This window comes from Schistocerca americana, chromosome 1 (genome assembly GCF_021461395.2).
Source record: "Schistocerca americana isolate TAMUIC-IGC-003095 chromosome 1, iqSchAmer2.1, whole genome shotgun sequence".
NCBI lineage: Eukaryota > Metazoa > Arthropoda > Insecta > Orthoptera > Acrididae > Schistocerca > Schistocerca americana.
The window spans coordinates 1,251,918,471-1,251,945,541 of record NC_060119.1 but is presented as its reverse complement, the minus strand read 5'-3'; the positions used below and the strand labels follow the sequence as shown (position 1 = coordinate 1,251,945,541).

The window sequence follows — 27,071 nt, the reverse complement described above, 5'->3', positions numbered from 1 at the left end:
AATGTGCTGGCCAGGGCAGCAGTCGAACATTTTCTGTATCCAGAAAGGACCTGCAACATGTGGTCGTGCATTATCCTGCTGAAATGTAGGGTTTCGCAGGGATCGAATGAAGGGTAGAGCCACGGGTCGTAACAGGACCTGCAACATGTGGTCGTGCATTATCCTGCTGAAATGTAGGGTTTCGCAGGGATCGAATGAAGGGTAGAGCCACGGGTCGTAACACGCCTGAAATGTAACGTCCACTGTTCAAAGTGCCGTCAATGCGAACAAGAGGTGACCGCGACGTGTAACCAATGGCACCCCATACCATCACGTCGAATGAGACGCCGGTATGGTGATGACGAATACACGCTTCCAATGTGCGTTCACCGCCATGTCGCCAAACACGGGTGCGAGCATCATGATGCTGTAAGCAAAACCTGGATTCATCGGAAAAATTGACGTTCTGCCATTCGTGCACCCAGGTTCGTCGTTGAGTACACCATCGCAGGCGCTCCTGTCTGTGATGCAGCGTCAAAGGTAACTGAAGCCATGGTCTCCGGGCTGATAGTCCGTGCCGCTGCAAACGTCGTCGAACTGATCGTGCAGATTGTTGTTGTCTTGCAAACGTCCCCATCTGTTGACTCAGGGATCGAGACGTGGCTGCACGATGCGTTACAGCCGTGCGGGTAAGATGCCTGTCATCTCGACTGCTAGTGATACGAGGCCGTTGGGGTCCAGCACGGGGTTCCGTATTACCATCCTGAACCCACCGATTCCACATTCTGCTAACAGCCATTGGATCTCGACCAACGCGAGCAGCAATGTCGCGATACGATAAACTGCAACCGCGATAGGCTACAATCCGACCTTTATCAAAGTCGGAAACGTGATGGTACGCATTTCTCCTCCTTACACGAGGCATAACAACAACATTTCACCAGGCAACGCCGGTCAACTGCTGTTTGTGTATGAGAAATCGGTTGGAAACTTTCGTCATGTCAGCACGTTGTAGGTGTCGCCACCTGCGTCAACCTAGTGTGTGAGTGCTCTTAAAAGCTAATCATTTGCATATCACAGCATCTTCTTCCTGTCGGTTAAATTTCGCGTCTGTAGCACGTCATCTTCGTGGTGTAGCAATTTTAATGGCCAGTAGTGTATTTGCGTGCTGTTAAGGTACTCCAGATCTGATCCAGACGGAAGATTTGTGTGACCAGCTCGGCCGTCAGCCCCGTGCCTTTGTCAGTACGCAGGATGTCAAGGACAGTTACAACAATTGTGGGCGAGCATGTCTCAGAGGAGGATATAACCCCTTTATGCCAGCCTTCCCGGCCGAATCAGTGCAGTCAGTCAGACCAGGCTACACTGGTAAGTGGGCTGATGCTGCCAGGTTGTCTGTAGATTGGACCCAGCAGGTGCCGAGTGACGGCTGGGCCGTGACCTGGCCACGGAAGCCTGCGCAGGTGTTCAGCCGCAAACACGGACACAGACACTTGTTTGTGGCTATTGAGGCAGCGGAGCAGCGGGCCGACAACACGTGCACTGTCCGGCTGCTGACTGGACTAATGGTGATGCGACACGACACGGCATCTGGCCGTGGGAACGGGCCGAGCCTGGCCGGGCAGGGCTTCCGGATCTGCCTGCGCTCGCAGCCGCGGGCGCGGACCTGCCGAGGCTACGCGGCAGACTTACAAGTTCACACGCGCACGGGCGGGAACGTGCCGGAGCGCATTCCACATTCCTGCTCCGAACATTCTTCTACTTGCCCGGAAAAGTCGTTACACTTCATAATGTTGCTGCGGACATCGCTTCGAAGACTGGTTTCGTGCAGCTCCTCTGCAAACCATTTCATCTTTGCATAACTACATCCACTTGAGCTTCCCTACTGTAGCCGAGCGTTCGACTGCCTCCGCAATCACCTCCCCCCCTTCCGATCCCCCGCTCTCCCACTTGTCTCTCTGTTTTAACTGAGTTGTGTAATGAATTTTTTTTCTGCAAAATTCGATTTAGCATCTCGTAATTAGTTACTCGGTGTGCCCACCTAACTTCATCATTTCTTATATCATCAGTTCCTGAAAACCTCTCCTCGTCTATACCGCTTCACCGGCCACGGTGGCCGAGCGGTTCTAGAGGGCCCTTCCACCCGAGCTCCAGCTCCACGTCATCTCACAGCGATCACGTACCGCCGTCATACTGTGGCCGCAGACACACCTTAATGATCACGTTTGCACCCTGCTTAGTTGTTTTTCTTCAAATTTTCGAGGCGTTTTCATAGTGCGCAACGTAATTTGTCCTAGCCACCACATAAAGGTCACCTTCCGGTTCATACGCTACAGCCGGCCGGAGTGGCCGAGCCGTTCTAGGCGCTACAGTCTGAAACCGGGCGACCGCTAAGGTCGCAGGTTCGAATCCTGCCTCGGGCATGGATGTGTGTGATGTCCTTAGGTTAGTTAGGTTTAAGTAGTTCTAAGTTCTAGGGGACTGATGACCTCAGATGTTAAGTCCCACAGTGCTCAGAGCCATTTGAACCATTGGAGGTAGTTTGCGTAGAGTGCGGAGAACATTTCCAGGCAGCGTGCCATTCAGACGGCCGCAGCAACACCACTTGCGTGTTCTGTGCAGTTTTCCGTCCAACGCACGCATTGTCATCGACAGTGCCACATGCCCTCACTCCGTGAGACACGGCGGAGTGGTTGGGGACCGAACCGAGGACACCCAAGCGAAGAGTCAATCAGGAGCTGAACGGCATCGCCACTGCTCCTCTTGCCGTTCAAATGCTAACGCAGAAAATTTTGGCCACACTAAGGAGTCGAACCAGCAACCTAATATCCGAAAGCCGTCGATAAAGTGTCAGCTACTGACGTCACTACGCAGGCGAGTACAAGATTTTTCACTGAATTTATCTCTTCTACATCTACATCTACATCTACATACATACTCCGCAATCCACCATACGGTGCGTGGCGGAGGGTACCTCGTACCACAACTAGCATCTTCTCTCCCTTTTCCACTCCCAAACAGAATGAGGGAAAAATGACTGCCTATATGCCTCTGTACGAGCCCTAATCTCTCTTATCTTATCTCTGTGGTCTTTCCGCGAAATGTAAGTTGGCGGCAGTAAAATTGTACTGCACTCAGCCTCAAATGCTGGTTCTCTAAATTTCGTCAGTATCGATTCACGAAAAGAACGCCTCCTTTCCTCCAGAGACTCCCACCCGAGTTCCTGAAGCATTTCCGCACCACTCGCGTGATGATCAACCCTACCAGTAACAAATGTAGCAGCCCGCCTCTGAATTGATTTTATGTCCTCCCTCAATCCGATCTCTCTCTTAAAGATTTTCCGGCGAGAAAATACCGTAGTTTCATCTAGCAAAACAAGGTTCGTGCCTGTTTCTCGGTAGTTACGAATGTTGCCAAAACGCTTCGGTATTTGTTTCGTCAACCCCTAGGTTCCTACTTTGCTGTCTCAAAACACCTTGCAAGTATCTTCAAAGAGTCAAAAGCTACGGTGGGTGTAAACGGCAGGCGCCTCTCCCGGCGTGTCTAACCCTCAAGACTTGATGCTGCGCATTTCTGGAACGGCCGTGAAACGTGTCGGCTGGAGGGGGCGGGCAGAATGTGCCGCAGGTGTGCCTGGAGAGCGGCGCTGGAGGCTGCTCCGACCGCCACGTAATAATAACCAGCGGCCGGCCGCCTCCCCCGGCGCTGCCCTCATTTTTCAATTATTGCGCGATGGCGGCCGGTGATAGCGGGAATTAGATTTGTTAGCCCGCCTGGCGATTCTCGCTCGGCCGGGGTTCTTCCCTGCGCCGCGCCGCAAACACGTGTCCGCCTCCCTGCGCAGCGCTCAGCTCAGCGCGGCGCGGCGGGCCGGCTCAGTCTGACGGACGTCGCCTCTCATCTCCGACGTAACGATGTAGTGCCGTGTGTGATGTCATACCTCCACAAAGTGAGCTGCAACTTCACACTATCGATATTTACAAAATGCTTCCGTATTCGTTTCAGAAATAAAGTTTGTAGTAGCACACTGATCGGAAGTGTATCCCTAGGACTCGGTTATGTTGGAAGCCAACCATCTCTTTGACAGTCAGCGAAGCCAGCGAATGCGATTTATTTATTTATGTATTGAGTTACCAGCCTTCTGACTGGTTTGATGTGGCCCGCTGCGAATTCCTCTCGTGTGCCAATCTCTTCATCTCAGTGTTACACTTGCAACCTACGTCCTCAATTATCTGTTGGATGTATTCCAATCTCCGTCTTCCCTTACAGTCTTTACTCTCTACAGCCCATTCTTGTACCATGGGAGTTATTGGCTCAAATGGCTCTGAACACTATGGGACTTAAGATCTGAGGTCATCAGTCCCCTAGAACTTAGAACTACTTAAACCTAACTCACCTTAGGACATCACACACATCCGTGCCCGAGGCAGGATTCGAACCTGCGACCGTAGCGGTCGCGCGGTTCCGGACTGTAGCGCCTAGAACCGCTCGGCCACTCCGGCCGGCTGGCAGTTATTCCCTGATGTCTTAACAGGTGTCTTATCATGATGATGATGATGTTTGGTTTGAGGGGCACTCATCTGCGCGGTCATCAGCGCCCGTGCAAAGTACCAATTTTTGTACACAGTGCAGTCCAACCACTGTCACGAATGACGATGATGATGAAATGATGAGGACAACGCAAACACCCAGTCCCCGGGCGGAGAAAATCCCCAACCCGGCCGGGAATCGAGCCCGGGACCTCGTGATCCAAGGGCGGCCACGCTAGCCACTAGACCACGAGCTGCGGACATCATCCAGTCCCTTCTCCTTGTCAGTGTTCTGCACACATTCCTATCATCGCCAATTCTGCGGAGAACCTCCTGATTTCTTGTGTTATAACTCCATCTAATTTTCAACATTCTTCTCTAACACTACATCTCTAATGCTTCGATTCTCTTTTGTTCCGGTTTTCTGTTTCACAGCCATACAATGGGTGATCCACCAATTTCTTGCTCAAATTAACACCAAGTTTGATACTAGTACACTTCTCTTGGCCAGAAATGCCCTTTTCACCAGTGCTAGTCTGACTTTAGGCCGGACAGCCAAGAGTGAAGGTGTGGGGTGCCATTTCTTTTCATAGCAGGAGATCTTTGGTTGTGACACACGGCACCCGTACAGCACAGTGGTATGTCGACGATATTCTAAGCTCTGTTTCGTTGCCCAACATGGCAAGTCATGCTAGGCTTACATTTGACCAAGATAATGTCCACCCACACACGGCGGCAGCTTCTACTGCTTGTCCTAGTGCATGTAAAACCCTACCTTGGCCGCCAAGACCGCTGGATCTGTCCCCTATTGAGAACATTTGCAGCATTATGGGAATTGGCCTTTGACCAGCTCGGGACTGGACAGAATTTGGCACGATATCCTTCAGAAACACATCCAGTAACTCTATCGACCAATGCCAGGCCAAATAATTGCTTTCCTAAGACTCAGAGGTGGACCAAAACTTTACTGCCTTGCTCAGTTTGTGACGCTTTTTCATTTGAATAATTCATCGAATTTTCCTGAAACTGTTATCGTTTCTTTGTCTGTTCGTGTAAGTCACATATACCCGTTTCTGTCCAACTAGAATAATTTCTTCGTGGTGCGTTGTTTCGTTTGTTTCTCTTAGAGTGTACTTTCAGGAGGAAGGAAGATTAGGGTGTAGCGTCCCGTCGAGCTCATAAGAGACGGTGTTCGGAATGTTCCAGGGTTGGGGAGGGTAATCGGCAATGCCCTTTCAAAGGAACCGTCCAGGCATTTGCTGGAAGGATTTAGGAAAATCAGGGACAACCTGATCTGCGAGTGCACTTTCAGTGAATGAATATGAAATCAGTCTGTGTTCAAATGTGTGTGAAATCCTATGGGACTTAAATGCTAAGGTTATCAGTGCCTAAACTTACACACTACTTAGCCTAAATTATCCTAAGGACAAACTCACACACCCACGCCCGGGGGAGGACTCGAACCTCCGCCGGGACCAGCCGCACAGACCATGACTGCAGCGCCTTAGACCGCTCGGGAATTCAGTCTTTCCTGAAATTAGTTTCCTGCGGTCGTTCCACTTTCAAGCACTGCGTAGAGCTACTCCCAGATAAACAATTTCCGCTGATTGTGCTGCGATCTTGTAATCGTACACTGACGGATGTTTCTCCGTATTTATGAGCAAATGTCGTATTTGTTTACATTGAGGATCAGCTTCGAATCGCTGTATCAAGCCTCGAATTTCTGCTGGTCTTCGTGTATTTCACTGCAACTGTCCAGCGTCGTCATCAACAGCATCATCTAGGGACAGCCTCAGGGCGTTTGCGATTTTGTCCGTTAGCTGATCCAGTCATATTGTAAGCAGTAATCATCCTGTCGCACGGTGTCGAAGTACTCTCGACGGTAGTTCTACGTCTGGAGATTGCTCTCCCTTGAGAAAGACCTGTTCTGTTTGGTCGGGACTCCTCAGTGGAATCAACTGCCCCGGGCTCTGACGCCGTGCACCGCGTCACGTCTCTGGCCGCCACCTGTCCTTCGCACAGCCTGTGCCGCCGGAGCCCAGGACGGTGGCTAGCAGTGCGCAGCGCACTCTGCAACGTTGGCGCGACCGGCCCGCCATCTGGCGCAGCACCCAGCTCTCCAGCTCTCCAGCTCCAGCTTTTTCCGCGCTTTTACGGCGGCCACAGGTGCGCCGGCGCGGGCGCGGGCAGTTCCCACGTGTCCCGCCACCTGCCGACGGCCGGCCCGACAGTAAATCGTAATTACGCCAGCGGCGCCGATTTACGGACTTCTTCTGGCCGCGGGCGAGCCGAGCCGGCTGCAAAAGTCCCGCCAGGCGGCCGATTGTCGGGTAAATATTTAAACAGCGCTGCCGGCTTAACCGCCGCCGCCGCGGCCGCGTCGTGAATCAGCCAGTGGCGAGACGCAGGTGCCGGCTGCATCTCGGTAAATCAGGGAGCCGGGCGAGGGAGACGCCCTGGCGCCCGCCTGCCTCTGCACTGCCCTGGGCTAGCTATTCCGTGGCTTCCCCAGGTCAAGTCAGGCCACACATTCTGAGTTCAAAGCTAACAAATTACCTGGAGACAGAAAAGCTTCTGGCCGCAAATTAACACGGATTACTTGTGCGAAACTCACATTGCCCGTTTCTCACAGGGTATCCTACAGGCCATCGATGGAGCGCAACAGTAAGATTCCATATTCCTAGCTTTCTAGGAAGCTTCTGACACAGTGCCCCACTGCGTATTGTTGACGAACGTCCGAGCATTCGGTTCTGGCTCCTAGGTACGTGAGAGGTTTCAAAACTTTTTACACAATAGAGACCAGAAAGTGGTCCTCAACGGCGAGAATCCATCAGAGACAATAGTATCGTCATGAGTGCCAAATAGTCCAAATGGCTCTGAGCACTATGGGACTCAACATCTGAGGTCATCAGTCCCCTAGACTTAGAACTACATAAACCTATCTAACCTAAGGACATCACACACATCCGTGCCCGAGGCAGGATTCGAACCTGCTACCGTAGCAGCAGCGCGGTCCCGGACTAAAGCGCCTAGAACCGCCCTGTCACAGCGGCCGGCGTCACGAGTGCCCCAGGGAAGTGTGCGAGCAGCAATTTACAGCTCTGTACTGAGGACACTGTGTTGTATGACACAGACAAAACTTGTAGTTGGTATGATGAGCGGCAGCTTACTCTAAATGTAGGAAATGTAAGTTAATGCAGATGCGTAGGGAAAACATTCAGATACAGAATTAATAGGCTGCAGCTTGAGACATTCACATCGATTTAACATCTATGGCTAACGTTGCAAGGCGATACTGATTAGAATGAGCAGATCAGATTGCTAGTAGGTTGGAGAGTGCTCGATTTTATTTTATTGGCAGACTTTGAGATGGTGTTTGTTATCTGTAAAGGACATTGCGTACAGAAGGTTAGTGCGACCCATTCTTAAGTACTGTTAGAGTGCTTGGGATCCCCACCAGGTCGGATTAAAGGAAGACATCGATACAATTCACAGGCGGGCCGCTAGATTTATTAGCGGTAGGATCGATCAGCACGAAAGTAATACGGACGTCCTTCGTGAACTAAAATGGAAATCCCTGGACGAAAGACGATGCTCTTTCAGCGAGGTCATTACTGGCCAAATTTAGAGAACCAGCTTTTGAGACTGGCTGCAGAAAGACTCTACTGCCGCCAATGTACCTTTCGCGAAAGGGCCATGAAGAAAAGACACGATAAATTAGGACCTGTTGTATTAGGAAGTCGTTTTACCCTCGGTCTGTTTGAGACATGAACATGAGGGCACATGACTAGTAGTCTTACGAGACGCCCGCCGCCATGCACCATACCATCATTTAGAGGCACAATGCTTCCTTTGTCTTCCTAGCGCTGCGGCCTATTTCATCCGCCGTCCTTCATGAACAGAGCGACTGCTTCGTAGCCAGTGATGTCCCCTCCAACGGGCAGCCCAATCCGCAACCTTCCTTGTCGCGGTCGAGCAATATCTCTTCATAACTAGTCGCTGAAAGTACTCGAAGCACTGTACGGCGGTCAGTTCACCCCCTCATACGTATTTTTTTACCCAAGCAGCGCCTACCATTTCTCTCTATAATGTGTTTATTTTTGGCAGTTGCTTGGGCATGAAAACTAAGCTCACACCCTCATGCCGCGAACATACGCCACAGGGCAAAAAACTACCGTCTTTGGCAGCTAGAACTGGCAATCCGTCCACACTCCACCGTCAGTTTCCCTCCCTCGGTGCAGCTACCAGAGTCTCTTTATCATTCTGTAGAATTTATCAACGATGTACAGACACTCACTCTGCTTGCTCGAAACTTCCTGGCAGATTAAAACTGTGTGCCGCACCGAGACTCGAACTCGAGGCCTTTGCCTTTCGTGGGCTTCACAGAAGCTCCTTTCTTCCAGGAGTGCTAGTTCTGCAAGGTTCGCAAAAGAGCTTCTGTGAAGTTTGGAAGGTGGGAGACGACGTACTGGCAGAATTGAAGCTGTGAGGATGGGGCGTGAGTCGTGCTTGGGCAGCTCAGTCGGTAGAGCAATTGCCCACAAAAGGCAAAGGTCCCGAGTTCGAGTCTCGGTCCGGCACGCAGTTTTAATCTGCCAGGAAGTTTCATATCGGCGAACACTCCACTGCAGAGTGAAAATCTCATTGTGGACTCTGCTTGCTTGTCCGTCTTTGCAAGCTGCACAGATGGGCAGGGATAAGAGGAATTGCACTTCGACGGCAACACCAAAGAAGTGCGCGCGTTCAGCAAGGCACCGCCAGCAGAACACGCTGAGTGCAGCCGACACCGACTCAAAGGAAGGCCTCGGCGCTTGTTGGTAACGTCACGTCAGCTAGGCACGGCGAACGCCAAGTCTGTTGCAGGCAGAAACGCCTGGGCGTGCTTATCACTATAAATATCTGATTTTTGGACAAAATGCTTGGTATTGTTTTGGATTCTGCAGTTTTATTTAGATGAAAGCTTTTCTTACTATCGTAAAGCTACAAATGAAGATCATAGTTCTGTATTACTGAATCCTATCGAAACAAACGTAGATCAGTATGAGAAGACGCTCTGCCCCATTGCAAGCTTCGGAAATTTTAGATTCAAGTAACCATATTTACTTGATCCATTTTTTTATCGAAACTTACCCTAACCCCCTTACAATGAACTCGTTTCTTTTATTTATTTATTTATTTTCGTTTGACACCGTCACTGGTAAACAGTCGTTTTCAATGAAAGGAATTCTAAACAGGAAACAAAATTGCTCCATACATCGAAAATACTGCTGAGCTTAAACTTTTTTAAACATGCACATTAGAAAAGATAAATATTCCCCTCTTGCAACTGAAAGGAGGAACTTTATAAGATAATTTTTTTTTTTTTTTTTGATAAAACAAGTATCTCTCTTTCGCCTCTTCTTCTGTCCCCCACCCCCTCCCCCAACGTGTACAATCGCAAGATATTTCATTGACATTCAGTGCTCCTCACCCCATAGTCAACCAAGATACCTGAAGAAGAGCACCAATATGTTCACAGTTTCTTGTAAAAGCAACCCAGTACAAACGTAACTTCCTCAAAGTTACAAATAAGGTAAAGAAGCACGAATTCTGTTGCTGCTGGACCACGAAGTTGTTTTTGCATGTCAATCCTTAAAACAGGTGGAAATTTAAGTTCAGGAGTACACTATTTATTAAGAAGTGTAATGAATTGCACAATTAATTGGTAAACTACCGCCAATAGTTTCACATTTTGCTGTGTCAGGGAGGGAGACACCACCATTATGAGTATGCCTGCAAGAGAGCTGGCGTTCGCCGTGCCTAGCTGACGTGACGTCACGAACAAGCGCCGAGGCCTTCCTTTGAGTCGGTGTTGGTGCAGCGCCCCGTTTGCAGTCGCCTTCCCGAGCTGTTTACAAGCACCCGCAGGAAGCGTTGCGACGGAAGCCTGCAGACCCGGTGCCATACGCCCCTCAGGCAGGTACTTGCACGGTGTGGGGGGTCGCAACAGGTGGCACGCGGCTCGGCGCATGCGCGCACTGTGACGTCATCGCGGCTGGCTAAGGCTGCGGTTGCGGCGCCTGCAGTGCACCCTGGCTCATTAGCCCGGCGGCGCACATGGCGCTCGTTACGGGCCGGCTGCGGACAGCTGGGAGGGATTTGCCTAGCTCGTCTTCCAGGCCTCGTTGTCCCTAGTGAGGAGCAAAGGGTGCGCCTGACATACGTGTGTGGGCAAGTCTGGCCGACAGCTGCCGCGGCTGCTCTTCCTGTAACTGCTCTGGTACTTCCTTGCCGAGTCAGACCTAACACGTGGGCAACTGCACATCTCCGTCTCCAGACTGTCTTTAGGCGCGTACGTACTAGGCCAACGAACGACAGCCAACCGCTTCGTTGGCCGAGATTTGCTTACTGTGTACAGGCGGTAAAACGGAGCCAACGAAGCGTTGGCGTTTGGTTGGCGTTGGGACAACACCCAACTCAAAGGAAGGCCTCGGCGCTTGTTCGTGATGTCACGTCAGCTAGGCACGGCGAACGCCAGCTCTCTTGCAGGCATACTCATAATGGTGGTGTCTCCCTCCCTGACACAGGAAAATGTGAAACTGTTGGCGGTAGTTGGCCAACACACATTGTTCTGAGAGATTTCTGCAATCAATTAATTGTGCAATTCATTACACTTCTTAACAAGTAGTGTACTCCTGACCTTAAATTTCCACCTGTTTTAAGGATTGACATACAAAAACAGCTTCGTGGTCCAGCAGCAACAGAATTCGTGCTTCTTTACCTTATTTGTAACTCTGAGGAAGTTACGTTCGTACTGGGTTGCTTTTACAATAAACTGTGAACATATTGGTGCTCTTCCTCAGGTATCTTGGTTGACTATGGGGTGAGGAGCACTGAATGTCAATGAAATATCTTGCGATTGTACACGTTGGGGGAGGGGGTGGGGGACAGAAGAAGAGGCGAAAGAGAGATACTTCTTTTATCAAATAATTTTTTTTTATCTTATAAAGTTTCTCCTTTCAGTTGCAAGAGGGGAATATTTATCTTTTCTAATCTGCATGTTTAATAATTTTCGACGTATGAAGCTATTTTGTTTCCTGTTTAGAATTCCTTTCGTTGAAAACGACTGTAATCTAATGACTGGAAACAGTTGGACATTTACACATGTAAATTAGTTCACATTTCCAGTGACGATGTCAAACAAAAATAAATAAATAAATAAAAGAAACGAGTTCATTGTAAGGGGGTTGGGGTAAGTTTCGATAACAAAATGGATCAAGTAAATACAGTTACTTGAACGTAAAATTTCCGAAGCTTGCAATGGGGCAAAGCATCTTCTCATATTGATCTACGTTTGTTTCGACAGGATTCAGTAATACAGAACTATGATCTTCATTTGTAGCTTTACGGTAGTAAGAAAACCTTTCATCTAAATAAAACTGCAGAATCCAAAACAATACCAAACATTTTGTCCAAAAATAAGAGATTTATAGTGATAAGCACGCCGAGGCGTTTCTGCCTGCAACAGACCCGCCGTTCGCCGTGCCTAGCTGACGTGACGTCACCAACAAGCGCCGAGGCCTTCCTTTGAGTCGGTGTTGGTTGGGACCCCTCTCCTAGTGTGGACGCCGGGTGGGATGTTTGCTCGTTCAGCAGCCATTTGTTGTGTCTCTGGAGCGGGTGTGTATTTAAGTTTTTCAAGACGGCCACAAATCGCACTGATTAAGTTTTATTGGCTGCTTTCCCTCTTTAATTTAATGAGAGCATCATGAGAGGCCGTGGAATTTAGAGTTTAATGGGCACTAGTTGGCTGATAAAGAGCGTAACCAGTCAATAAAACATACTGCGACTTGTGGCCGACATGAAAAAATTTCAACAGATGCTATTTCCCCCTACAGACAGTGCCTTGTCTCGCCTAGCGTCTGTATTTATCATGTTTAACTACACTGGAGTATTGAGAAGAACTGGAGAGAGCGTTAAAGCTGATAAAATTATATCGCGAATGGGAATGTTTATGGGCCCCTACAAGCTGCGATTATAAAAACAAACTCAGAAGCCTAGACGCTTGGAGGGAAATAACTCAGCTATTAGAAAGTGATATGCACAATATGAAAAAGAAAATGTTTCCTTTACTGACATATTTTCACCGCGAACGAGAAAGAGAAACAAACATAAGTGGGAGCGGCTATTAACTTTCTGCTCCAGTTACAGCCATCCTAAAAGAGGTATTCTCCTTGATAATTTTAGGGCCACACAGTTCAATAAAAATTCGAAATCTGTAGCTTTCACTTGGGAAAAAATTGTGAAATAGCCCATACTTTAATTCAACTTTAACGTAGACATTACTTTTCTCCTGCCACACTGATATCTATTATTTATGGTCGTCCATCAGGCCGGCCGGAGTGGCCGAGCGGTTCTAGGTGCTATGGTCTGGAGCCGCGCGACTGCTACGGTCGCAGGTTCGAATCGTGCCTCGAGCATGGATGTGTGTGACGTCCTTAGGTTAGTTAGGTTTAAGTAGTTCTAAGTTCTAGGGGACTGATGACCTCAGAAGTTAAATCCCATAGTGCTCAGAGCCATTTGAACCATTTTTTTCGTCCATCAGCGTCGCTTCTTCTTCTTCTTCTTCTTTGTCTGATGATCATCATCTTTCAGTAAAATAAATGCCGCGCACGCGACAGCTCCTAAATCCTCTTCTTTCTTCACAATATCGGCCGGTGAAACTGTAGTTAAAATGCTACTTTATAGCGATAACTAAACTGGAGCAACGTCGGCAAGTTATCAGATGTAACTGTCGTCCCACATCCCAGACTCCCTTGGCTCCTTGTTTACTTGCGGCACAACTTCCGGAAGACAAATTACGAATTTCGGAAACAGTTTTTGGCTGTCGTGTTTACTTTTTAAAGCATAATGAGGATTTGCTAGCCTATTCAAATATGGCGTGTGGAAAACAGCTGATCCTGTTTCTGGTGTAATCAGCAGAATAGCTATTTGTCTTAACTATTATAAATACACATCCTCAAGCTCAGTCTAATATTTCCACTTCTGTTTCACTGTGGAAGAAGCCACTCTCTCCATATTAGCCGAAAATTTTTAAAACCAACACTTAACTTGATAGCAGAAGCACGTTTCAGAAACGGTTGTGCGTTTACATGGAACCGAAAATGATTAGTGAAAGTGGAAAACCATCGGCTGGAATCGAATCTACAGAATCGAGTTTGAAGCGCTTACGTGGCCAACCAGAATCGGTATTGGGAAATTGGTTGACGGAACTGGGAGGCCCATGTCGACGTAGTTATTCTTATGTACGTACATAGGCCCCCACGGTCGGTGTCATTTTGAATGAAATAATTTTGGGTATCGGGCATCGCCACTGCAGTCTACTAAAGCGCCGCGCGGAGTGGCCGCGCGGTTTGAGGCGCCATGCCACGGACTGCGCGGCCCCTCCCGCCGGGGGTCGAGTACTCTCTCGGGCACGGGTGTGTCTGTTGTTCTTAGCATAAGTCAGATTAAGTTAGTTTAAGTAGTGTGTCGGTCTAGAGACCGATGACCTGAGCAGTTTGGTCCCACAAAAAAAACTAAACTACTAAAGCAACTGCCGGCCGCTGTGGCCGAGCGATTCTAGGCGCTTCAGTCAGGAACCGCGCGACCGCTACGGTCGCAGGTTCGAATCCTGCCTCTGGCATGGATGTGTATGATGTCCTTCCGTTAGGTAGGTTTACGTAGTTCTAAGTTCTAGGGTACTGATGAACTCAGAAGTTAAGTCCCGCAGTGCTCAGAGCCATTTGAGCCATTTGAACTAAAGCAACTAATTGCCGACGTTTAGATTGACTTGCTGTGACCCTCTTCAGGGCGGTGAACGTCCGCAATTAGTTGATTTGTGATTAGCAATAACACGGCCCAATGTCCAAAATTATTTTATTCAAGATAGTAAGTCTTAACGCACAATTAATGTTGTCGGAAAAGAGAACACTAGAGAGAACCGAACAGTAATGATAATACACTTGAGGGCAACAATCTATGTAGGGAATTACTTTCCTTTACAGCAGTGAATACCATCAACATTGGCACTACTGTGCACAGTCAGTGCAATACTAACACAGAGTTACTGGGGCATAAAACCATACGAAATTCTGCGACGATCCGCCGGAGACCGTGGGTCACTTATAGCAAAATACTCAGAAGGTACAATCGTTGGAAGTCCGTCGGTGGAGTTTTGGTTGCCCTGTAGATTTCGATGCGCATGTACATGTCTGGGGCTCGGTAACTAGCAATCCTCATAGTTCCGAGGGTGCCGAATGGGAGAGTGTTGGTGGAGGTGGAGGGAGAATGGAGTCACTACTTTGGTGAGCGCAACACCCCGAGAGAACACTGACTCTGTGTAGGAAGACGGCAGCTCAACTGTACGGCGGGCGAGAGGCAACTGTGGTCGGCTTGGCTCCCATGGCGACACCGCAGAGTAACGGTTTGTGGGCAGCTCGCAGCCATGATCTGGAGCTAGGCGTATCTCTCTGGGAGAAATGGAGATTCTAGAAGATGCCAATATCGTCCTTGGCTGCAGAAAGGCAAAATCCCGCCCGTGTGAGAGGAGGGGGGGGGGGGGGGATTTTTGTTCAAATATGGAGACGGACGGTTACTCAGGAACCGAGTTCTCCCGTGCAAGTTTCGACACCCACTGTGGAAGGTTGACAAAAGGGAGGAAAACTGGAGCAGTTTCACACCCCTCGACCGCCATCAAGTGCTAATTGCTATTGTGAGTGACAGCGCGGGTTTGGCAGTGTCCGTGGACTGCGGCTATTCTGTAGCATGAAGGCAAAGGTGTGGGTTCTACTAACCCGGCTGAAGGATGGTGGCCTTTATCGACTGGGTGGTGTTCAAAGGCGAGTGTTTCTCTCACAGAATGCCTCGCATTTGCTAGTGCCGTTGAGAAACAAACGTCTGACAGGGACAGCAGGCAGCAGCATCTTACAATAGATCTATGAGTGTTAGCAGGCAATGGCCTGTCACAGTGCACGTTTTCTGCTCTGGAAGCTGGCTGGCCGTAATGTCAGAATGTGGAAGACGTTTAGTGGAGCTGGTGGCATCTCACCAAATGGTGGAGTCGGTCGGTGGCAATGACAGGGTGCAAGAGGAGAGTTAAGCCACCTGCGATGGAGATGGTGCGGAGGCGTATTTCGGAAGTTTACACCGAGCGAGGTTGCGCAGTCATCAACACACCGGATTCGCATTCGGGAGGACGACGGTTCAAACCCACGTCCGGCCATCCTGGTCTAGATTTCCCGTGATTACCCTAAATCGCTTCTGCCAAATGGCGGGATGGTTCCTGTGAAAGGGCACAACCGATTTCCTACCGAATCCTTCCCTTACCCGAGCCTGTGCTCCATCTCTAATGACCTCGTTGTCGGCGGGACGTTAAACAGTGACCTCCTCCTCCTCCTCGTCCTCCTTGGAAGTTTAGTAGTCAGGGACCAGTAAGGTTATTTTCTAGACATGGAAAGTTCAGAAGTGTTCAAATGTGCATTTACTTTCGCGCACTTGGGAAATGTCTTAATATTGTTATTTTTCGAGGTTGGAGCTCACGTTAGCGAGCATACGGGGCCTGTTAAGTAAGAGACCGGCTGACAATGTTCCATAAAGTGAGTGAAGCTTCTAAATGTACGGCACAGCGTATGACAGCCTATGGGAAACCCTAATATTCAAGGCTATCGTGGTATGCTTCGCTACACTAATGAAACTACACGTTCTGGAGAGCTGCGGTCGATACCAGTCATAAAACAGCTATGTTGTATATGCCTGCACTTCAATGGACGAGAACAGATCTACTCGTTGAGTCGCAATACAGGTATGTCGGAGAATTCGTACGTGCCTGCACATCAATGGGAGAGAGTGGGGAGATGCATCTGCTGCAAAGTGTTGTTGCGATGATGGCCGTCTTACCGAGGACACGAAGACGTGACACAGGGCGGTCGACATCCCGTCCCGGGCTGCTGGAAGGCGGCGCTCGAGGCCATCAGAGGACCTGCGCCAGTGCCGGAGTCCTGTGGGACGTGCCCCAGGGAGATATGAAATTGAGGGAAAGAGGGAGAGGGGGGGGGGTGGCGCTTACGGTGGGCGCCGCGTCCCGCGAGATGGCCGCCGGCGGAATGCCGATGAGGTAACGGGACGCACACGCGGCACGCCGCACGCAGTCTACGCACGGGTGCGACACGCGACACGGCGCGCTTCTGGGAACAGCGCGTGCTGCGACACCTCCAAACGCGGCGCCGCCGAGAGGGGCGGAACTCTTCCGTCCGGGCGCTCCTCGGGGGTCTGTACCGGGCCCTGCTCTACCCGAGAGCCTGGCCACCACCACTCGTCAGCGAGAGAGGGTCGCTGCGACGCACAGAGTGACTCTGCCACTCGATTCCTGTCCACTACTAGTCCCGCGTTACACAACGAAGGCACCAGTGAACGCTCGTTTGGATCGCATCTGGGTGAAGCAATATAGCGGACGGCTATAACAGACGAGTAAGTTGGCACCGTGCTCGTCTCTCTCACGTGCAGTGAGGCGACAAAAGTCATGGGACAGGGATGTGCACTTATAGACACGGCGACAGTGTCGCCTACACGAGGTATGAAAGGGCACTGCATTTACGGAGCTGTCATTTCTACTCAGGTGATTCATACGAAAAGGTTATGAGCCCACGACGGGAATAAACAGACTCTGAACGCGCAATGGTAGTTGGAGCTACACGCATGGGACATCCCATTTCGGAAATGGTTAGGGAATTAAGAATTCTGAGATCCAGGTGTCAAAATGCGCCGAGACGAGCAAATTTTAGGCATTACCTCTCTCCACTTTGTATATGTGGTCACATACATGTGTCGTCGACATTTTAAGAACAAAGTGTAAATGCATTAGGAAACTACACATGGTTTGTCATTTATAAAACAGTGTGCTTCCAGATTGGTTGTCAAATGAATAAAAGGTAAAAGAACAACATCTACAGCACCAACTACACGCCCTGTCGACGACCTCACGTGGACAAAACTCTATCTTATAAATGACAATCTATATGGAGGTTGTTTTTTTTTTTAATGTATGTACACTTTGTTCTCACATGTATGTGAGCGTGTACGCAAAGTGTAATGACAGTCTGGAGATCACAGCACGATTCTGTCGAAACCAGTATTTGGAATAAAGGAGCCGGCCGCGGTGGTCTAGCGGTTCTGGCGCTGCAGTCCGGAACCGCGGGACTGCTACGGTCGCAGGTTCGAATCCTGCCTCGGGCATGGGTGTGTGTGATGTCCTTAGGTTAGTTAGGTTTAAGTAGTTCTAAGTTCTAGGGGACTTATGACCTAAGATGTTGAGTCCCATAGTGCTCAGAGCCATTTGAACCATTTTTTTTTGAATAAAGGTCTCAAAATCGAGCGATGTTGGCTTTAACAAAAAATATGTACCTCTACGAGAGCTCTGAGTGGAGAAGGAACACAGTGCCTCGAGTGTAGACAATATAGTAAAATATTTCTTCGCATAAGTGCTGTATAATATAACAATATGTACAATGTGTACAAGAGCCAAGTGGGAATAACAAGAGTGGACGACCGAGAACGAAGAGCTCGGATTAAAAATGGTGTGAGACAGGGATGTAGTCTATCGCCCCTACTGTTCAATCTGTACGCTGAAGAAGCAATGCTGGAAATAAAAGAAAGGTTCAGGAGTGGAATTAAAATTCACGGTTAAACGAAATCAACGATTCCATTCCCTGATGATATTGCTATCCTGGGTGAAAGTGATGAAAAATTAGAGGATGTGCTGAATGGAATGAACAGTCTTATGAGTACAGAATATGGATTGAGAGTAAATCGAAAAAAGACCAAAGTAACGGCAAGTAGCAGAAATGAGAACAGCGAGAAGCTTAACACGAAGACTGATGGTCACGAAATAGATGAAGTTAAGAAATTCTGCTACCTAGGCAGCAAAATAACCAGTGACGGACGGGGCAAGGAGGACAACAAAAGCAGATTACCACTGGCAAAAAGGGCATTCCAGCATTAAACATAGGCCTTGATTTGAGGAAGAAATGTCTGAGAATGTACATTTGGAGCACAGCATTGTATGGCAGTGAAATATCGGCTGTGGGTAAACTGGAACAGAAGAGAATCGAAGCATTTGAGATGTGATGCTGCAGATGAATGTGGTGGACTGATAAGATAAAGAATGAGGAGGTTCTGCGCAGAATCAGAGATGAAAGGAATACATGGAAAACACCGGCAAGGAGAAGGGACAGGATGATAGAATGTCTGTTAAGATATCAGGGAATGACTTCCGTGGTACTAGAGGGAGCTGCAAAGGGCAAAAATTGTGGAGGAAGACAGAGATTGGAGTACATCCAGCATATAGTTGAGGACGTAGGTTTCAAATGCTACTCTGAGATTAAGAAGTTGGCATAGGAAGGGAATTCGTGGCGGGCCCCATCAAAGCATTGAGAACACTGTTGACCCAAAAAAGAAAGGTATTGTACAGTATTTAATTTTTCAGGGATGAAGTCGCTCTTGATCTACCACTGTAGCCGATTGGTCAGCGCGTTCGACTCTCATATGATGACTCGGAAAAAAAAAAAAAAAAAAAAAAAACGAGAACGTGCTGTCACTTAGTTACACAGAACTCTTTCGGCTTAGTGGTTGACTGCTTGATAACGGGTCCAGAGGTCCGTGGTTCCATCCCCATACAATCCCGGGAGTTTTATTCCCATCAGTCCTTTCAACAGCAAAGGCCACAAGTCGCCCATCGAGACCATCCGACCGCCGTGTCATCCTCAGTTAAGGATGCGGATAGGAGGGGCATGTGGTCAGCACACCGCTCTCCCGGTCGTTATGAGGGCTTTCCTTGACCGCACCCGCTACTATTCGGTCGAGTAGCTCCTCAATTGGCATCACGAGGCTGAGTGCACCCCGAAAAATGGCAACAGCGCATGGCGGCTGGATGGTCACCCATCCAAGTGCCGGCCACGCCCGACAGCGCTTAACTTCGGTGATCTCACGGGAACCGGTGTATCCACTGCGGCAAGGCCGTTGCCAGTACTTTCAAGGTCTAGTAATATTATCGGTAACGTTTAAAATACCGATCTGCGTCGTGATTCGGAATCGACAATTAGCTGCAGGTGCTTCCGTAGCTGGCTGAGTAAATGAGTTCGAAGGTCGGAGGAAGGCGGACGCTTACCACCTGCCAGAGGACCGTGTGCAGTGAAGCAGTGAACCAGTGTCTGGGCCGGTGCCGCCTCTACCTCAGGGGCTCTGCGCTTCGGCTGCCTCCCCAGCCGTGTATACGGAACAGGTGAATTGCAGCTACAGAGCGGAGAGCGCAGCAGGTTGCAGAGCAGTCGTGATTCGGAGGCCGGGAAATTAGAATATGGATCGTGCCGGGGGAGGAGGCGTTGCGCAGCGAGGGCGAGACTGCGGAGTGGAGCAACTGGTGCAGCCGCGGCCGTAAAGCAGCGCCGCGTGCCGCGTAAACAAAGTGTGAAGAACGTTGGCCAAGCGGCCGCGGCGCCGGCGCCGGCGGTGGCCGTCGGCCCGAGCCGCTGCTGGCCGCCGCCCGCCGGCCGGCTGAAACACGAGATACCGGGATGGGCGCGTTGGCCAACGCGCGATGCCCCGCGCCTGATAGGCCGCTCCGCTCCGCGCCGCACTCTGCCGGCACCGCGCCGTGCCTTACCGCACCGCGCTGTGTAAGGCCCAGCGCGCCGGGTCGCCGCCTTGCGAAATGCGGGGGAGGCCGCCGCCGCCGCCGCCGCCGCCGCCGCCGCCGCCGCCGCTCCCCACTGCCGGTCCGGCCACTGCGCCAGCGGGTCAGAACCCATCGTTGCAGCAGAGTCCAGCTGGGTATGTCAGCTGCGGCGTCTTCTAAACTCGACGTCAATAAACAAGCCACCACACTACGGCAGGTGTTCAATAAGTAACACATTCTCTTCCTCCGCCAATTTCGGCTGAAAATGTACGGAATTTGCTGTGGGACATCGTGCAATAGTCCCGCTTCAGGTCCTATAGTTTCATGACTTTAGGGCAGGTGGCTGTGCTGTACGTTCATACAATGAAGGCTTTCGCGACCGGATGTTTCAGCTGCCGAAAATTCTGCCGGGTTGTGTGGCCATGGTCCATGGAACTCTTCTATTACTGACGTTTCGTCCAAAGCTGCGTTGGACATCTTCGGAGGTGTGTACTGTAACGAACTATTATGCACGGCTACATACATATATTTCGCGGGATTAGCCGAACGCTCTGAGGCGCTGCAGTCGTGGACTGTTCGGCTGATCCCGGAGGAGGTTCGAGTCCTCCCTCACGCATGGGTGTGTGTGTGTGTTTGTCGTCAGGATAATTTACGTTAAGTAGTGTGTAAGCTTAGGGGCTGATAACCTTAGCAGTTAAGTCCCATAAGATTTCACACACATTTGAACGGCTATGTAGAGAAGCCATCTAAATACATAAACATGGGGATAATTTTAACAGAGAAGAGGCCATGAAACTCAGCGATATACGGACAGTGGCACTACACAATCGATGAGAAGTTTTTATCTTTGACGTACTATGATCGATAGTTACATTTTATCCTTGACAAGGTTTATCTCCGCTATCACGTGAAACCCAGGCCACGCCCACTTTTCACGGTATTTAGACAGCTCTCCGACGTCCGACTCGTCAAGTCGGCAAGACTCAGCACAACCAGGAGCATCTCCGAAGATGTCTAACGTAGATTTGGACGACACGTCAGGGACAGAAGAGTTGCACAGACCACGGCCATACAACCCGGAACAATTCTCGGCAGCTGTGCAGTACGTTGCCTTCAAAATGTAGTCTTTAGCGGAGTTGCGTTCCAAGCAGGAGAGCTGCCACTGAGTTTCTTTTTGGCGGAATATCAGTGCATCTCAGAGATTCACAGGCGCCTGCACAATGTCTAGGCAGACCTCTCAGTGAACAAAAGCACGGTGAGTCGTTGGGCGAGACACCTGTCATCATCGCAACGAGGTGGCGCAAAGCTACCGGCCGATCGCACACGAGTGTCGCTCCTGCGACGCTGGGCCTCAACGTGTTCGCACACAGCTGTGACTCCTGCAGTGCCGCACTTCAGAGCGTTCGTCGCTACAAAAATGCGAACTAACTTCTCCACGACAACGGGAGAACTAGTGTAAGTCCGCACACCCGAGAGGAGGTCACAGAGCTTCGTTGGACTTCACTTTTACTCCGCACGCACCTTACAGCCTTCCATCCGTTTGGCCCAGTGACGGATGCACTCCGCGGGAAGCAGCGCGTGGAGGTTTCTGATGCAGCGAGACGTTTGCTCTGTCGCCGACCAGTACAGTTGTACCATACAGGCATACGGGCCCTCCCACAAGGTGACGCAACATTATGTTTCTGTAGCTCAAATAGTGGGCAATAATATAATGACTGGAATTCTAAATAAAAATAATTACGTTTTGAATGCCCTCGTATCACACCATATTATTAACGAACCGAAATCTAAACACATCATTCTTTGACCCTGCTGGAGGGGGAATCTTAATTCTATATCAACATCTGTTTGGAATCTTTGGGCACCCAGACGTTTACATTTTAATTTTACCAGGATTCGGCATTATTTCACATATTGCATGTCAAGAAAGACGGAAAATTGAATCATTCGGAACACTACCATTTCATCGACAGTCAACTACGAATTAATTAAACTAGCTGGAATCCATTCCCGAGATTTTGTCCCAGACTTCTCTTTTATTGGCAGTGCGTTCCATGTACAACCCAACAAGTCAAAACATGTCTACGTATAACTAGATTTATTATGTGAACGCAGTTCACATAGACAGTCACAATAGCAACAGGCATCGGCCAGGTTTTTGCAGGGTTACCAGTTTAATTTAGGCAGGCTTTCACAGAAACATGGTTATTGTAGGTCACAATGACCTATCTAAATATCAACTTCCAATTAACTCTTAAAAATCTGTATATCGTGTGGTTACAATTAAACTGCATCTACTCACAGAGGACCACTGTGCCCTGTAATAATTACATCAATGTGGTAGCAACAATATTTGAATCAATTATTGCTCCCGCCACTCGTTCTGCCATCTTAGCAAAAGGAAATAAGTATCATTTGTACGAGTATAGAAATGACTCTAAAACTATGCTAAAATTCCTCATCTTGAACGAATTTTGTACTGATCCCAAAAATAGTGTTACTTTTTGCGAGTCCGTAATATTTATGAATTTCATACTATGATTAACATTTTATTAATATCATTTCACCTGATGCGTTTCGCTCGCTGCTACATGTGAAAAATACGATCTTTCGTTCTCTATCATTACATGAACGAAGGCTGCTTTTTAAAACAGTCGTCTAAATGAATTTCAGTATTTCACCATAAAATATTTCGTTGATACTTGACACAATCATGGGATTAGTCACCTGAATAGGCCCTCAAGAAATCTGTTAAGCTATTATGACTTTTGGTCGTCGCAGATCCTCAAAGCACGATCACAAAATATGGGGTGATGAATTTAACTTGTTTCCTTCGGCCATGACTTCTATAATACGATTTCAGAAGAATTCTTAGGTATCTACGGAATCCGCAAGCAATCAGCAATGTAGTGCTGGTCTTATTAAACGTGTCTTATATTTTATAAATAGAATTTACGTCATAAATCTGGATTAGGTTCAAAGAGTATGTTGCTATGGGTCGTGATAGGCTTTGCTTTAATAATCGATACTGGACATCATACAATAATAGACGGGGCAGGACAAAGTAGCCTAATGCGTTCGGCTTTTCGGCTCTATACAAAAGTGACATTACTGTTTTTATCAAAGAGTCTAAGTAAAACTCCACACCCGCACACGAGAACGCATTTTCTAATTCTTGAAGAGCGTGCGTTCCTTGAAAAATCAATGAATATATGCGTCCTCATCCGAATGTCTCGCGAAAACACCACGGAGATAAAATTAGAGATATTCGTATTGACTCAGATTCTTAGTAGCACTCGTTTTTATCGCGAACCCTGCGCGACTAGTATAGGAAGGAGAGGGAATCACAATGGCACAAAAAGTACTCTCCGCGACACACCATACTGTAGCTGGTGGAGTATACATATACACTCCTGGAAATTGAAATAAGAACACCGTGAATTCATTGTCCCAGGAAGGGGAAACTTTATTGACACATTCCTGAGGTCAGATACATCACATGATCACACTGTCAGAACCACAGGCACATAGACACAGGCAACAGAGCATGCACAATGTCGGCACTAGTACAGTGTATATCCACCTTTCGCAGCAATGCAGGCTGCTATTCTCCCATGGAGACGATCGTAGAGATGCTGGATGTAGTCCTGTGGAACGGCTTGCCATGCCATTTCCACCTGGCGCCTCAGTTGGACCAGCGTTCGTGCTGGACGTGCAGACCGCGTGAGACGACGCTTCATCCAGTCCCAAACATGCTCAATGGGGGACAAATCCGGAGATCTTGCTGGCCAGGGTAGTTGCCTTACACCTTCTAGAGCACGTTGGGTGGCACGGGATACATGCGGACGTGCATTGTCCTGTTGGAACAGCAAGTTCCCTTGCCGGTCTAGGAATGGTAGAACGATGGGTTCGATGACGGTTTGGATGTACCGTGCACTATTCAGTGTCCCCTTGACGATCACCAGTGGTGTACGGCCAGTGTAGGAGATCGCTCCCCACACCATGATGCCGGGTGTTGGCCCTGTGTGCCTCGGTCGTATGCAGTCCTGATTGTGGCGCTCACCTGCACGGCGCCAAACACGCATACGACCATCATTGGCACCAAGGCAGAAGCGACTCTCATCGCTGAAGACGACACGTCTCCATTCGTCCCTCCATTCACGCCTGTCGCGACACCACTGGAGGCGGGCTGCACGATGTTGGGGCGTGAGCGGAAGACGGCCTAACGGTGTGCGGGACCGTAGCCCAGCTTCATGGAGACGGTTGCGAATGGTCCTCGCCGATACCCCAGGAGCAACAGTGTCCCTAATTTGCTGGCAAGTGGCGGTGCGGTCCCCTACGGCACTGCGTAGGATCCTACGGTCTTGGCGTGCATCCGTGCGTCGCTGCGGTCCGGTCCCAGGTCGACGGGCACGTGCACCTTCCGCCGACCACTGGCGACAACATCGATGTACTGTGGAGACCTCACACCCCACGTGTTGAGCAATTCGGCGGTACGTCCACCCGGCCTCCCGCATGCCCACTATACGCCCTCGCTCAAAGTCCGTCAACTGCACATACGGTTCACGTCCACGCTGTCGCGGCGTGCTACCAGTGTTAAAGACTGCGATGGAGCTCCGTATGCCACGGCAAACTGGCTGACACTGACGGCGGCGGTGCACAAATGCTGCGCAGCTAGCGCCATTCGACGGCCAACACCGCGGTTCCTGGTGTGTCCGCTGTGCCGTGCGTGTGATCATTGCTTGTACAGCCCTCTCGCAGTGTCCGGAGCAAGTATGGTGGGTCTGACACACCGGTGTCAATGTGTTCTTTTTTCCATTTCCAGGAGTGTAGATGAAGGCTTTCCGTATTGCACAAGTGGCTTTGCTGATCATGAAGAACCACTAACTATTGACTTCAGAAATGTTAAACACACATCAAAAAAAGGTTTTGCGTCACCTCGGTTCCGAGAGTTTCGGAACGTGTACAGAAATTTGGAATAGAGATCAACATAAACATCATTTCCGCCCTTTTTATTGCTCGTGAAAATCACACACTGCATGTTGTACCACCATACAGCGACACCTTCAGAGATGGTGGTCCAGACTGTTGTACATTCCGGTACCCCTAATACCCAGTAGCACGTCCTCTTGCATTGATGCATGCCCGTATTCGTCGTGGCATACTCTTCACAAGTTCATCAAGGCACTGTTGGTCCAGATTGTCCCACTCCTTAACGGGGATTCGGCATAGATCCCTCAGACTGGTTGGCCCTTTTCAGCCTATCCCAGGCATGTTCGATAGGGTTCGAGCATGCTGGCCACTCTTGTCGAGCGAAGTCGTTATCCTGAAGGAAGTCATTCACAAGATGGACACGATGGGGGCGCTAATTGTCGTCCATGAAGACGAATGCCTCGTCAATATGCTGCCGATATGGTTTCACTATCGGTCGGAGGATGGCATTCACGTATCGTACAGCGGCGTACGTTGGCCCCACATAATGCCATCCCCAACAGCAGGAAAATTCCACCTTGCTCTACTCGCTGGAAAGTGTGTCTAAGGCGTTCAGCCTGACCTAGCTGTCTCCAACGATTGTCTGGTTGAGGGAATATCCGACACTCGTCGATGAAGAGAACGTGATGCCAATCCTGAGCGGTCCACTCGGCATGTTGTTGGGCCCATCTGTAACGCGCTACATGGTGCCGTGGTTGCAAAGATGGACCTCGCCATGGACGCCGTGAGTGAAGTTGCGCATCATGCAGCCTACTGCGCACAGTTTGAGTCGTAACACGACGTCCTGTGCCTGCACAAAAACCGTTATTCAACATGGTGGCGCTGCTGTCAGGGTACCTCCGAGCCATAATGCGAAGGTAACGGTCGTCCACTGCAGTAGTGCCCTTGGGTGGCCTGAGCAAGGCATGTCATGGACAGTTCCTGTCTCTCTGTATCTCGTCCATGTCCCAACGACATCGCTTTAATTCACTGCGTGATGCCTGGGGCCTTCCGTTGTTGAGAGCCCTTCCTGGCACGAAGTAACAATTTGGACACTATCGAACCGCGTAATTGACCGTCTAGGCATGGTTGAACTACAGACAACACGAGCCGTGTACCTCCTTCCTGGTGGAATGACTGGAACTGATTGTCTGTCGGACCCACTCCGTCTAACAGGCGCTGCTCATACATGGAAGTTTACGTCTTTGGGCTGGTTTAGTTACATCTCTGAAGGCCGAAGGGACTGTGTCTGGCAACCAATATGCGTAGTCAACGTTTGTCTTCAGGATTTCTGGGAACCGGGTGTTGCAAAACGTTTGTTGACGTGTGTGGTTTGAAACAGCACCTCCGCCCACAAAAACCATGACTTGTCTCTGACATCCGCGACAAATGTCTACCGACGCAGCGTCCTTCCCAGCTCCAGGCAAATCCGCTAATATTGTTTTTGACATCTAACCCTTCCGACGGATCGACTTCAGGAGCATTGTGTAAGTACAGTGATTAGGCAGTTCCTGCTCCCACTGGCAGCACTCCTCTGCATGAGTTGCTTCCTTTCGGACAGATGCGACCTGTCTGTACCCTAGAGACTCCAGCACTGCAGATTCCGACCACAAACCACTGCTTTTGGGTTGGACAGAGACCCCTTCCAGCAGACACGCGGGCGACCTGACCGATTTAAGTACTCGGTAGTGAAGCCACTTTATAAAAAGGGAGACATTGATAATGTTGACAATTTTAGACCTATTTCTATGCCTTCGGTGTTTGCTAGAGTTCTCGAGAAGGTTGTATATACAAGGTTACTGGAGGATTTAAATTCACATAATTTGCTGTCAAATGTTCAGTTTGGTTTTACAAACGGTTTAACAACTGAAAATGCTATATTCTCTTTTCTCTCTGAGGTTTTG

At 49.5% G+C, this 27,071-nt stretch overlaps 1 pseudogene; it reads right to left on the bottom strand.

Moving 5' to 3' along the window:
• Positions 1–19,429: 19,429 nt before the first annotated feature.
• LOC124555009 lies at positions 19,430–19,546 on the bottom strand (annotated as a pseudogene).
• Positions 19,547–27,071: the final 7,525 nt, after the last annotated feature.